Genomic DNA, 13,257 nt, shown 5'->3' with positions numbered 1-13,257 from the left:
AGAGTGTACTGAGATGGTATGGTCATGTGGAGAGAATGGATAACAATAGAGTGGTGAAAAAGATATGTCTCAGCGAATTTGAAGAGGAAGGAGGCAAGGTAGGCCAAGGAGAAGGTGGAGGGATGTGGAGGATGAGTGTAAGAGATGTTTGAAAGTCGGTGAGGCTAGGGGACTGACAAGAGATCGAGCTGGCTGGATGAATGTTGTGAGGAGTAGCACATGTTCAGGGATTTGGCACCTCTTTTTAACATGAGTGTGTCCGGATTGACTCTATCGGATACGTTCATGCAGAAGCTACTGAATATGGTGAATGTTTTTGGCGTATCAGATAGAGCCAGGATTCCAGGGCTCGAGTGGTGAGCGAATGGATGCGTGGCCCATTGGATTGGGCAAATTTGGGCTGTCTGGACATTGCTACTCCTCACCCTGTCCTAAAGTGGGAAAGGAGGACAGGATGTTGATGATGATGATGATCTATCTGTCTATCTATTGCCAGACGCCTAAATCCCGTTCAGGGTGGCCACAAACAAATCGCCTCCACGTCGCCCTGTCCCCCACCATTTCACTGCCCCGCTCCCAACTCACACACCCCTCTCTCATATACCTCTCCACTCCATCCCTCCATCTCATCCTTGGCCTTCCACTCCCTCTCCCCTTCTCCACCTCACTCATATACACTCTCTTCGTCAATCTTTCACCCTCCATCCTCTCGACATGGCCAAACCACCTCAGCGTATTCCTGCTAGCGCTTCCTATCACATCCACATCCACATCTCAATGCTCCTTTACATCCTCAGTTGTCAGCCTGTCTCTCAATGTGACTCCACAGATTCCTCTTAAATAACTCATTTCCACTGCTCTCACTCTTGACTTGTGCACTTCCAACAACGTCCAAGCTTCACTTCCATATGTTAGAGCTGGTGTCACAATACTGTCATGTAGTAACTTTTTCACTTCCATGCTCACTTCCCTGCTTCTTATGACTGCTTTCAAGGAACCAGCAACCTTTCTTCCCAGCTGTACCCTTTCAAGCACTTCACCCTCCAAACCTCCATCCTTACTCATCACACTACCCAGGTACTTAAACATACTCACACTTTCCAATTCTTCACCATCCAACCTCGCTGTACATTCACTGACTTCACCTCTCTCAACGACCATCACTTTACTCTTCCCTATATTCACCTTTAGATTCCGTTTCTTACACACTCTCCCAAACTCATCCACCAAGCCTTGCAGCTCCCCTTCGTCTTCACTCAACAACACGGTGTCATCGCAAACAACAGTACAGGGAGTTTCCAAACACTACCCTCTCTCACCAGGGCCACTCAAACATCCAACATCCACTACGCTACCATGTACCTCTTTTATTACCCCATCCATGTACAGATTGAACAACCATGAAGACATGACACATCCCTGTTTCAACCCATCCTTCAAAGAGAAAACTTCACTCAGTTCACCATCCACACGCACTGCAGCCTTAGCACCATCATACATACTCTTCACAGCATTCAACAACTTTCCATCTACTCCATCTATTCTTAATACTTTCCACAATCCTTGTCTATCCACCCTGTCATATGCTTTCTCCAAATCCATGAAAGCCGCATACAACTTCTTTCCCTTCTCTAGAAACTTTACCACTAAAGATCTAAGAATGAATATCTGATCTACACAACCTCTTCCCTTCCTAAAGCCTCCCTGTTCTTCTCCAACTAATTCCTCTGTTATTTCCCTAACTCTATCAATAAGTATCCTACCATACACTTTTCCTATTATACTAAGAAGACAAATGCCCCTATGATTACCACACACTTCTTTTTCCCCTTTTCCTTTGTACAAGGAAATACTGTAGTTATACCTGACTTCCAAACCTCCGGAACTCTACGTTCCTCCCAGGCCAGTCTGCACATCTTCCACATCCATTCTACTACTATCTCTCCCCCATGCTTCAACATTTCACCACACACTCCATCAATTCCTGGGGCTTTCCCCAATTTAACTTTCTTCATTGCTTCCACAACTTCTATCCTACTGATTTCTTCCTATCTTCTCAACTCCTTCCTTCTCCCAGCCATTTCCCAGCCACTTATACTCGCATCACTTCCATCCTCTATGTTCAACAATTCCTTAAAGTGTTCTCTCCATCTGCTCACTTTTTCTTCTTTCTCCACTAGTAATCTACCATTTTTATCTTTCACTCCCCTGCTAACTTGACTTCCACCCTGTCTTTCTCTCTTCACCTCTTTCTAGAAAATTTTCTTACAGTCCCTCCACTTTACACTCAAATTCCTTCCAAATTCCTCATCCACTCTCTTCTTACTCTCTTACTAATCTTTTAACCTCTCTCTTTCTTTCTACATATAACTCTCTCTTCCGCCTCTCAACTTCTTCCACGCCCCTATTTCTCATCCATTCATTGTATGCGTTCTTCTTTTGTGCCACAGCCTGTCTCACCTCTTCATTCCACCACGCTGTTCCTTGCACACCCCTCCGTTTTCTCTTCATCCCACACACCACATCACATTCATTCATTGCCAGACGCCATGTATCCCAAACGGGGTGACCAAGGGCCCAGAGTTAATTGTTTTACAGGGAGGGGCACTAATCCTCCACCAACCCCACTTGACACGTAGGGAGAACGCCAACAGCATCTGGTGTTCCCAGGCGGTCACCCATGAAGTACTAACCAGACCCAACGATGCTTAACTTCGCTGATCGGACGGGAAGCGGTGTACTCAACGTGGTATGGCCGTTGTGCTGCACATATTTCTTCTGTGAATATCCTGCACACACCTTCCATGTCCCCCATCTGCTCCAATTCATATTTGCCCAATCGTTCCTCCACTTCTCTCTTTTATTCTGCCTTTTTCTCATCCTCCTGTAACCTTTCCACTCTCCTTGCAAATACTCCTTCTTCCCGTCCTTCTCTTCTATTTCTCCATCTTATCTGGATCTTGATTCTGGCCATCACCAAGTAATGGTCAGAGAGTCCACTCCCCCAACCTCTTTAAGCTCTTGCATCCATAACACATCTTTGCATCCTTTCATCCACACACACATAATCAATCATTGCCTTCCTTTCATTCAGTTCACCACCCACCCTTCTCATCACTCGCCATGTACACCTGCGGATCATTTTATGCCAGAAGAGGGTATTGGCTATCACCAACCCCGTCCCAACAGAAATGTCCACTAACGCACTGCCATTCTCAGCTATCTCAGCAGGCACACCCCACTCACCAACTATTCCATCCACCTTCACATTCCTTATTTTGCCATTCATATCACCGATCAAAAACACTCTCTCATTCCTACCAAACTTTTCCATGCACACTTCCACATTTGTTCAGAACTCTTCTCTCACTCTGCACGATCTTGCGTTGGCGCATACACGCACACAATCGCCCACATATGTATTCCAACTTTCAATCTTACCCGCACAATCCTTGACCCAACTGATCCATACTCTCTTATGTTCTTCTTCCACCTTTTACTCACAACTATACACACTCCTTCTTTTGCCCTCTCATTCTCACCTACTCCTGCACATATACCCCATCCATGCTCCCATTCTCTCACCCTCTCACCTCACCATTTAGTTTCAGTTACTCCACATACATCAACTTTCGCACCCTCAAGCACCTGCACAATCTCTCTCTCTTTCACCTCATCATTCGCACCTCTTACATTTCATGTTCCGATTACCATGTCCTTTGTCCGGTCCTTGGTCGTCATCTTTTGGTCAGTCCTTGTCCGAGGCTCCTTGTTCATCTTTTTAGTTAGTTGTTTTCCGGTGAGGGGCACTAACCCTCCACCAACCCTTTTAGTCACCTAGTACGACAAGCAGGGATACTGGAGGAGTATTCTTGAAAAAAAACCCTACCCCCAGGGGTATATCATGATGATGATATACATAAATACATACATATATATTGTTACGTCCTCACCCCACACTGCCACAGGTTCCAACAGCAGTAGAACAGTACAGGAAGGACGTTGCCCAGTGAGTTGTTCTTCCTATGGTCAGCCTTTAGGTGTGCAGTACACACGATCAGCTGAGGCGAAAATAAACACCAGCTCTTTAATGTTCACTGTCTTTATTTTCCAAGTAACTCCACTTAATGCTTTTCAACTTCTCTGTTCTCACAAGCACTGGAGCTATACACACTTTACTAACTGCGACTACACTTAATGCTTGACAACACTTCACAGTTATTACACTTAATGCTTAACACTTCACTGTTTTCTCAAGTACCAATGATATACAAACTTCAATAACCCGTCACTGTTTGCCACTGTTTTCACAAGTACCGAAAATAATCTTCACTGACAGTAATTACACTCAATGCCTGCCAGCAACTCTTCACAAACTTCACTAACAGCACCGCACCAACACCGACTGCACTTCACTCAAACTGACCTGAAACCCGACTAAACTAGTAATAATCAGTGTTGCCAAGCAGAAATCTTCAAAAGCGCTAAGCTCAACTTTAAAACGCGCTAAACTATAGGTAAACAGTTCAAATTTTCGCGCTAAATTGGACTTCATAACGCGCTAGATATGGAAGAAAATCTAATATTTTTTGGCGCTAAATTGTTATGAAAAGCACTAGATCTAGCGCCAAAAGCGCTAAGTTGGCAACTCTGGTAAGAATCTCTACCCCAATTTATATAAGCTTGCATTAATCGAGAAACGTCGACTTTGATGCATGGTCGTGGGGAGTTCGGACGTGTTTTTCTGGCTCTCCTCTAGCTTTCAGGGCTGCCCCACCGGGATTAGTTTTGTAAATAAAGCGATTAAGAGTTAGGTTAGCTAGTACTAATTTTCCTCCCAGCCCTTTAGAGATATAGTAAGTGTCTATATCTGTTTCCTGAGATTGCCTTTGCTTACTCACCTCTGGAGTGTACCCCCCACTGATCGCTCTGGGGTGTGAGTGACACACAGGCGCGTCCTCCCGAGAGTGGTTTGAGAGGGTAATCTCAGACTAGGTGGGTCTTCCCCAGGTGCTCTGTCCCTTGCTCGTTTTTCTCTTTCTTCCCACTTCCCCCTCGCGGGGGAAGTGGTACCTATGGAGGACGCCCCTACTGCCTCCCCGACCTTCAGGGGGGGAGGTAGTCCTGACGATAATCACCTTACCGTGACTGACCGGCCCCAGACTGACGGACGCCAGACTCGATCCCCACTTGACGTTCCCCTTGAGAATGCGACCTACGTGACACTTCATGCTTTAGGTTCCACTCCCCTGTCCAGACTCAATCCCTTTATTGTCAAGAAGGTGATTGACCACTGTGCGGGAGAGGTGGAACAAGTAAAAAAACTTGGAAATGGAAACCTCCTGGTTAAGACATTCAATTCTGCTCAGGTTAAAGACTTGCTAAAGCTGCGTAAGTTTCACTGCCATGATATCGAGGCCAAGATCCCAACATCCATTAATTCCTGCAAGGGTGTTATCACTTGCAGGGATCTCATGGTGATGAGTGAGGAAGAAATCATACAGGAACTTGCTCAGCAGGATGTAATTGATGCCAGATTCATCACTCGTTATCAGGAAGGCGTAAGGACGAAGACAGCCACTGTTATCCTCACTTTTGGCAAAGTTTTGCTACCTACAAATGTCAAAGTAGGATATGAAATTGTAAATGTAAGACCGTATATCCCGAATCCCCTTCGTTGTTCAAAATGTCAGCTCTATGGACATCATGAAAAGGCTTGTCGGGCTTCCAACATCGTGTGTGGCAAGTGTGCGGCTGTAGGTCACTCTGCTGACAACTGTACATCCGAGACTGAGTGCTGCTTTCACTGTAAGGATGCTCACTCCACTTCCTTGAGGGTTTTTCCCAAGTGGAAGGAGGAGAAAGAGGTCTGCACTGTGAAAGCGACTGAGGGCATTTCCTTTTACGATGCAAGGAAGAAGGTGAAGGAGTTGCATGCAACTCCCAAGCCTAATATCTCCTATGCATCGGCGGTTGTGTCCCGTCCCGTGATGTGCACCGTTGAGACACAGACTGACCTTACATTCGCTCCTCGTGCCCCACGCCCTACCTCTCAGTCTAAGCCTCCTGTACGTTCCAACTCTCTTACGGATATCCCTGTTGCTACATCATACTCTCAGGCTGCCGCTGCTCCTTCGCAGTCAGTGCGGCCAAAACAGAAGCCTGACAAGTCTGAAAAAATTAATTTGACCACCCTAACTAAGCAGTCACGTCCTCATGTCCTTCCCGCTCCTGGTCCAACGAGGGAGAGAAAGAATAGCTCTTCCTCGGTGGGGTCTGGGAGCCTTATCATTGACGACAATATGGAAGTCTCCATGAACAAGAACTGGGAAAGGTCCCCCGGTAGCCACTCGCCTGGACGCGGGGGGCATAAAAAAACTAAGCATACTGGCCACCCTTGTAAATCTTAAACCGCCGCATTCACTCTATTACAGTGGAATTGTAGAGGTGTCGGGAATAAGTTACACAATATAGCAATCTTGCTGTCAATACACAGGCCAGACGTTGTTTGTTTACAGGAGACGTGCCTGGAGGATCATCCTGATCCTCCACAGTTCAAACACTATCACTTGTATAGAAGATATGAAGGTCACAGAGTTGCCATATACACACACAAATCACACCCACAAACGGAAGTGATTCTAAATTCTACTCTGGAAGCTGTTGCGTGCAGAGTAAAATTTAATAACACGTATCTGTCTATTTGCTCTCTGTACTGTCCTCCACATGGCCCCATTGATAGTGATGCTTTAAATTCACTTTTTGAACATCTCCCTGGCAATAAGTTAGTGTTGGGCGATTTTAACGCCCATCACTATCATTGGGGTAGCTTGAGGATTGATGGTCGTGGGGAGCAAGTAGCCGACCTAATACTACAGTCCAACCTCTGTCTTCTGAACGATGGTAGAGCGACTCGTGTAGATGATCGTACTGGTAACTTTTCGGCCATTGACTTATCTTTGGCCTCCCCTGGTATACATCAAGATTTCTCATGGGACCCTTATGACGACTCCTTGGGAAGTGATCATTTACCCATCTGTCTTTCTTATACACGCGACATCATTTCGGACCCTCCACCTCCAAAATTTAACTATAAGAAAGCAGATTGGGGATCCTTCTCAAGGATCGTCAATTTAGATATATCTGGGGAGACCATAGATGTTAAGGTCGAAAATATAACTACTTCCATATTACACGCAGCTGAGGCTGCTATTCCCAAGACTTCTACAGTTCATGCGAAGCATAGAGCACGTTGGTGGACGCCGGATTGCCGACAAGCATTAAGAAAACGCAATAGGAGATACAGGATTTTTGATAGTCAGCCCACTGAGGAAAATTTTATTGCATACAAACAGGCACGGGCTGAGGCAAGGAGAATAATAAGAAGGGCTAAACGTGACTCCTGGCGGTCCTTTGTGTCCACGGTGACTCGTACAACACCATTACATAAAGTCTGGTCCACTATAAGATTATTAAATAATAAACGGCCATGCTTCCCTGTCACCACCTTGCAGGTGAATAACACCACCTATGACGAGCCCGTGGACGTTGCTAACATCCTCGCCAGGAGTTTTTCTCATGTAAGTAGCTCAGCCAATTATGACCCGCGTTTCCAACATCATAAACGCACGGCTGAGCTACAGATATTAGACTTTGCCACAGAAGACGTAGACTCCCCGTACAACCAAGAGTTTACGCTAGATGAACTGCTCCTTGCCCTTAAATCCTGTAAAGACACCAGCCCTGGACCAGACACCATCACGTACGGTATGATCCAGCATCTTAATCAGGACAACCTGATTAAGATGTTAGCATTGTAAAATGAGATTTGGGCATCTCGAACGTTCCCAAACTCATGGCACTTTGCGCACGTCATACCGATACCCAAAGAGGCTGGTCGTCTTATGAATCCCACTTCATTTCGTCCTATTGTGTTGACTTCTTGTCTATGTAAGGTCATGGAACGTATGGTTAACAATAGGCTTCTTTTTGTTTTAGAGTCGAAGAATTTGTTAAATGATCAACAATGTGGCTTCCGTAAATACAGAAGTTCACTAGATCATTTAATGAATTTGGAGCATTGTATTGCAGAGGCATTTGCCAATAAAGAATTCATGATAGGGGTGTTCTTGGACATCCATAAAGCCTATGACATGACCTGGCGACACAGTATAGTAATGCAGCTCTATGCTTATGGTTTAAGAGGAAATTTGCCTGTTTTTATTTCAAATTTCTTAAGGGACAGAACTTTCTCTGTCAAATTGCCCCGTAACGTAACATCGGATATATTTATCCAGGAAAACGGGGTGCCACAGGGAAGTGTGCTCAGTCCTACTTTATTTAGCATTATGATCAATGATATTCTGTCATCAGCTCCCATCCCGAGGAATCTTAAATACTCACTCTACGCTGACGATTGTGCAATATGGCACTCTTCCTGTAATGCACAATTTTCGGCTGGGCGGATTCAAGCAGCCCTTGACTCCGTCCACCAATGGGCCTTGCAGTGGGGATTTAAGTTTTCCGTCCGTAAGTGTGCCGCTATAGTCTTCACTAATCATAACGTACCTAATTTGTGCTTAACTTTGGATAATCAGGCGGTACCTTTTCAAAATTCTGTAAAATTTTTAGGAATACATTTTCATCGAAGAATGAATTTTAAACTTCACGTTAATACTTTGCATGCTCGTTGTGATAAACCGTTAAATGTCCTCAAGTACCTAGCGGGTACTACCTGGGGTGCTGACAGAAAATCTTTATTAATGGTGTATAAGTCCCTTATTCGATCAAAGCTAGACTATGGCGCACAGGTGTATGGCTCGGCATCCGATGCCACGCTGAAAGGATTGGATGTGCTACAGAATAAATGTTTGCGAATGTGTCTTGGAGCCGTCCGGTGTACCTGTGTGGCTTGTATGGAAGTGGAGGCGAATGTGCCTCCCCTCCGTATTCGCCGTGACCACCTGGCCTTGTCCTATAGTGTAAGAACATTTAGGAAAAGTAATATCGGCAATGTGGCCTGTACCCCCCTGCGTCAATACCACCACCTTCTGCGGGGGGTGCGTCGGCCACTTGCCGTTCGCCTCCACTTACTGACTCAGGAGCTTGGTGTGGACCCCAGTGACTGTGACAAGTTGGTGTTAAAAAATATAGCGCCTTGGGAGCCACCTGCCTTTACTGTTGATGTTACATGGCTCCCAGCACCAAAGGCCAAGGCGCCGGAGGCGGAGGTCCACCACTTGTTTCGCAACATTATCATTCGTCACTTGGGGTCCCACCACTTGTACACCGACGGCTCCAAGTCGAGTGAATGTGTGGGTGCAAGTGTGTGGTCGACTGAATGTGCCCTCAGGTATCGGTTGCCGACTCATACATCTGTGTTTACCTCAGAACTTTTTGCTATTGACAAAGCCATAGACTATGCTCTCAATTCTAGGCATGACTCATTTGTCATATTTTCAGATTCAAAATCAGCCCTTCAGGCAATTGCATCTTGTACTACGGACTCTCACGAGATCCAGGGCCGCATCGTTAATAAGTTGCATTCATGCAACAAGTCATTCACGCTGATCTGGGTGCCTGGTCATTGTCGTATCTACGGTAATGAGCAGGCTGACTTACTTGCAAAGTCGGCTGTAGAGCTCGAGGAGACTTGGGACGTTCCTCGTGATCTACGGTCGAGTCTCTCTCTCGGAAAGAAATCAATAAATCTTCTGTGGCAAGGTCAGTGGACCAGACTAAATATTCCAACCTGTAAGCCGTACCTGGGCGACTGGGACACTGCCAACCGCCCCAGTCGCCTGGAAGAAAAAGTGTTGGCACGATTACGGCTTAATGCCACCGTTTTAACACATATGAAACCTTATATGGAAAGACGCTTAACACCGCACTGTGACATCTGTGATGCGGTGTTATTTATCAGTCATATCATCCTGCGCTGTCGGCGATTTATTCGTGAACGTGCTCCACTTATAATTACTGCGGCGCAGCAGATGTCCCCTTCACCCTTTCCACCATCCTGGGTGATGGGGACATTGTTATGACTGATAAATTGATGGCTTTCTTGAGAGAGACCGGACTGATCAGAGTGATGTGACTTTTTTACTGTGTGGTTATGGTTTTTATCAACGGCAAATATGTATATATTGTAATATTAATTAGGGTTGACAGTTGACATATTTGAAATAGTTCCTCCTCCCACTGATCTATTTCTAATATTGATGTCCCTTACATTAAACCCCGTTCCTCGACTAACATTCACCAGCTGATGAGTGCAAGTGTGCAATATAGAAAGGTATTGGGCACTTGCAGTCGATGGTGGTCTGCTGGCCGAGGTTCTTCACTTTTTGTATAAATTATGTAAATACATTATACCATCTTGCTTAAGTTATTCTAATTAGGGCCGACAGCTGACGTATATGGAAATGTTCCTGACTCGTCTGGTTCCCTTTCATATGTTGATGTCTCCTATATTAGGTTGTGCCTTGACTGACAGTCACCAGGTGATGAGTGCAGGTATGTAATGTAGAATGGCATTACATATCTGCAGTCGATGGTGATCTCTTGGTCGAGGCTTTTTTTACCGTTAGTGTAGGTCTAGTTATTTTTCTCTTAGGATTTAGTATAGGTTAGCGATTTGTCTGTTAGGTGATTAGATTTAGGGTCTTTAGATTAGGCATTTTAGTTTATAAGTAATATAAGGTTAAAAAAAAATAAAAAAATAAAAATAATAAAAATAAAATTACAAAAAAATAATAAAATAAAAATTATTATATATATATGTACGTGTGCATGAAAGTGTGTATGTTCATATGCATGGATGTGTGTATGTATGTATGTATGTATATATATATATGTTCATATCTATATATATATGTATATATGTGTAAATGTATATACATGTATATATTTTGCCTTAATGACCAGGGGCTCCGGCCTCAATGGTCGATAGGAAAAAAAAAAAAAAAAAAAAAAAAGAGAAACGACTACAATTTACGAGTATACTCTCGACGGGCAACAGTTGCCAACTCAGACACATCAACACATGCAGAGTTGTCTCACATTACATGACACTCTAAATCATTTACCATACGAACTTAAATTACATAATTTAATAAGCAATCACTTAAATAAAACATTACTGAGAAAAAGAACACAAAAATTAATGCATAACTTACGAAATAACTACGCTCACAAACAGCAGGCAAACTGGCAACTCTCTCGTACCAGAACCAGAACTAGCTACCGTACACGAAACGCCGGGAAGCTTCTCGAGCACCCAGCTGGCAAATCTCCGTTCATCCACCCACTCAATGTAGAGGTGCCATATGATCTCTACACTGAGTGACAAGCCAAATGGTTTCCTGTATCCAGGAAACCATTTACTACGCTGCTGTGAAGCAGCTGATAAATGGGAAAGCAGCTGGGGTTGATGAGGTGTATGCAGAGATGCTTAAATGTAGTGGAGAGAATGGAATGAAGTGCTTGTTGGAGATATGTAAGAAGGCATGGATGAATGAAACTGTGCCTGCAGAGTGGAAAAAGGCTGTGATCGTACCCCTGTACAAAAATAAAGGTGAACGAAGTGAGTGCAAGAATTATCGTGGCATAAGCTTACTGAGTGTGGTAGGGAAGGTATATGGAAGAATTATTATAGAGAAAGTAAGAGAGATATCAGAAGTCCTAGTGAGTGATGAACAGGGTGGCTTTAGGAGTGGCAGAGGATGTGTGGACCAAATATTTGCAGTGAGACAGATAGTAGAGAAGGCTGTGAGAAGGACCATAAGGTGTTTATGGCATTCATGGATCTGGAAAAAGCATATGACAAAGTGGACAGACAAGGATTCTGGAAAGTTTTGCGCATGTATTTGTACGGTGTAGAGGGTAAGCTGCTAGGTGCCGTCAAGAGTTTTTATGATGGTAGTGAAGCATGTGTCAGGGTTAATGGGCATCTACAGTAAGTGAATAGTTCACAATCAGTGTGGGCGTGCGACAATGTTGTGTGATGTCCCCATGGTTGTTCAATGTATATAATATGGATGGGGTGATGAGAGAAATGAAAACACGAGTAATGGAGAGAGGGATGGCATTGGTAATGAATGGTGATAGATGGAATATCTCAAATTTGTTGTATGCTGATGATGCAGTACTGCTTGCAAGTACTGGACAAGAACTTGGTAGGCTAGTGCAAAGTTTTGCTGATGTCTGTAATCGTCGTTCCTTGAGAGTAAATGTAGAAAAGAGTAAAGTAATGGTTATTGAGAGAGAAGGTGACTCCCAGTGCAATGTAACAGTGAATGGAGAGAGACTGGAATTGGTGAGAGAGTTCAAATACCTGGGTACAGTGATAGAAAAGAGAGGAAAATGTGCAAAAGAAGTGGAAAGTAGAGTGACACAAGGAAGAAAAGTAGCTGGTGCAATGAAGGCCTTGATAAGAAACAGAGGCTTGAGTGTTGCAGCTGCACGAGGCTTACATGAAGGAGTGTTAGTGCCAACTTTAACATATGGATGTGAGACTATGGTGTGGCATGAAAATGAAAAGTCAAGAGTAAGAGCAGTGGAGATGGGATTGCTGAGGAATGTATGTGGAGTACAGAGGGTGGATAGGATACGAAATAATGTGATTCGTGAAAGATGCAGAGTGAGGAAGTCGGTGGACACCAGAATTGAAGAGTGTACTGAGATGGTATGGTCATGTGGAGAAAATGGATAACAATAGAGTGGTGAAGAAGGTAAATCTGAGCGAATTCGAAGGAGGGAGGAGACGAGGTAGGCCAAGGAGAAGGTGGAGAGATATGGTGGATGAATGTGTGAGAAAGAGAGTTTTGGAAGTCGCTGAGGATAGGGAACTGACAGGAGATTGAGCTGGCTGGATGAATTTTGTGAGGAGAAGTGCATGATCAGGGATTGTTGGCACCCCTTTTTAACGTGGCAGCGTCTGGATTGACTCTGTCGGATACGATTATATGAAGCTACAGAATGTGGTGAATGTTTTTGGCGTATCCGATACAGCCAGGATTCCGGGGACTTGAATGATGAGTGAATGGAAGCGTGGCCCATTGGATTGGGCAATTTGGGCTGTCTGGACATTGCTACTCCTCACCCTGTCCTTGGGTGGGAAAGGAGGTCCGGATGATGTTGATGAATGATATATATATATATATATATATATATGTCCTCTAACTAGATTATGCAGTACACCACATGCACTTTACCTATCACACAGCGTACCCAACTGCTTTACAGGGACTGACGCCA

At 44.5% G+C, this 13,257-nt stretch overlaps 1 non-coding gene across 1 annotated transcript; it reads right to left on the bottom strand.

The window, feature by feature from the left end:
- Positions 1–2,645: 2,645 nt before the first annotated feature.
- LOC145401860 (5S ribosomal RNA) lies at positions 2,646–2,763 on the bottom strand. The gene has a single exon (XR_013897699.1). It is a non-coding gene; the product is annotated as a 5S ribosomal RNA (ribosomal RNA).
- Positions 2,764–13,257: the final 10,494 nt, after the last annotated feature.

Source organism: Coenobita brevimanus, chromosome 56, assembly GCF_032717465.1.
Source record: "Coenobita brevimanus isolate Jiangsu-jjx chromosome 56, ASM3271746v2, whole genome shotgun sequence".
NCBI lineage: Eukaryota > Metazoa > Arthropoda > Malacostraca > Decapoda > Coenobitidae > Coenobita > Coenobita brevimanus.
This window is presented reverse-complemented; position numbering and strand designations above follow the sequence as displayed.